Raw genomic sequence first — 1,925 nt, 5'->3', positions numbered from 1 at the left:
TAAGCTGTTAATCTCTTCTTGGTTTAGTTTTGGTGGTTCCCATGCCTTTAGATATCTGCCCATTTCTTATAGGTTTTCAAACTTAGTAGCATATAGATTTCAAAAGTATTGCCTTAAATGTACTGTATCTTTCTGGTGTCTGTTGTGATTCTCCCCCTTTCATCTCTGATTTTGTTGATTTGGAGGTGCTCTTTCTTTCTCTGTTTATGGGCTAGCAGTCTGTCAATCTTGTTTAACTTTTCAAAGAACCAGCTCTTGGTCTCGTTGAGTCTTTGTATTGTTTCCTTTGTTTCGTCTTTGTATTGGTTTCTTTGTTTCAATTTCATTAATTTCTGCCCTGATTTTTTGTTATTTTTTCTTGTCTGCAGGGTTTGGGTTTTGTTTGCTGTTTCGTTTGTTGTTTTTCAAGTGTCTTGAGTTGCAGTGTTAAGTCATTTATATGTGTTTTTCTGATTTTTTGATGTAGGCACTCAGAGCTGTAAACTTCCCTCTAAGGACTCCTTTCAGCATGTCCCAGAGGTTTTGTTGTGTTGTATTGTCCTTTTCATTTAGCTCCAGGAGTACTTTTATTTCTTTCTTAATTTCTCTTTTGACCCATTCATCATTCAGGAGTGTGTTGTTTAATATCCATGTGTTCGTGTGGTGATTTTGGCTTCTTCGGGTGTTGATTGTAAGCTTTATTGCATTGTGGTCTGATAGAGTGCATGGAATTATTTCAATCTTTTTGTATTTGCTGAGGTTTGTTTTGTGCCCCAGTATATGGTCGATTTTGGAGAAGGTTCCATGGGATGCTGAGTAAAAGTATGTCTTTTGGTGCTTAGGTGGAATACTTGGTAGATGTCTGTTAATTCCATTTGATATATGGTATTTTTTAATTCAAATGTCTCTCTGTTAACTCTCTGCCCTGTTGAGCTATCTAATGGAGACAGTGAGGTATTGAAGTACCTTGCTATTAATGAGTTGGGATTAATCTCGGTCTTAAAGACCTATAGTACTGTTTTTATGAAGTTGGGTGCACTAGAGTTTGGTGAATATATGTTCATGATTATCTTCTTGGTTTGTTGTTCCTTTGATCAGAATGAAATGGCCTTCTTTATCTCTTCTGATTAGTTTTAGTTTAAAGTCTATTTTATCAGATATTAGAATTGTAACACCTGCTTTTTTCTTAGTATGATTCACTTGGTGCATTTTTTCCCACCCTTTCACCTTAAGGTAGTGCCTGTCCTTGAAGATGAAATGGGTTTCTTTCAGATATCAATAAGATGGATTTTGTTTCTTAATCCATTCAACTAGCCTGCATCTTTTGACTAGGGAGTTCAGTCCATTGATATTTAAAGTTATTATTGAAAGATGTGTATTTGTTGCTATCATTTTGATTACATAGTCATTCCTTTCTTCAGCTCTTTATATTGCTTCCAGAACTCTCTGAAGAGCCGGTTTTGTGGACATGAATTCCTTCAGCCTATTCATGTCATGGAAGATTTTTCTTTCCCCTTCAACTATAATAGGTATTTTGGCAGGATATAGCAATCTGAGTTGGTGTCTGTCGTCATTTTAAAACTGGGAATACTATGGTCCAGGCTCTTCTGGCTTTCATAGTTTGCACTGAAAAGTCAGCTGTAATCCTAATGGGTTTTCCTTTATATGTGACTTGTTTCTCTTTTGTAGCTTTCAGTATTGTCTCTTTGTTTTGTACGTTTAATGTTTTTACTATATTGTGCCAAGGAGAGTTCCTTTTCTGGTCCTGTCTGTTTGGTGTTCTATATGCTTCTTGTATTTGTATAGCATGTCTTTCTTTAATTTTGGGAAATTTTCTTCCACGATTCTGTTGAAGATCTGGTCCATGCCATTATCTTTGGATTCTTCTCCTTCCTGTATGCCTATGATTCATAAATTTGGTCTTTTTATGGAGTCATGCAATTCCT

The 1,925-nt window shown here is 35.8% G+C and overlaps 1 protein-coding gene across 1 annotated transcript in view; it reads left to right on the top strand.

Annotated features, from left to right (window-relative positions):
• Positions 1 to 1,925, top strand: part of Myh15 (myosin heavy chain 15) — a 197,465-nt gene that overhangs the window by 125,285 nt on the left and 70,255 nt on the right.

This window comes from Nannospalax galili, unplaced genomic scaffold, assembly GCF_000622305.1.
Source record: "Nannospalax galili isolate Female #2095 unplaced genomic scaffold, S.galili_v1.0 scaffold261, whole genome shotgun sequence".
Classification (NCBI taxonomy): Eukaryota; Metazoa; Chordata; class Mammalia; order Rodentia; family Spalacidae; genus Nannospalax; species Nannospalax galili.
This window is presented reverse-complemented; position numbering and strand designations above follow the sequence as displayed.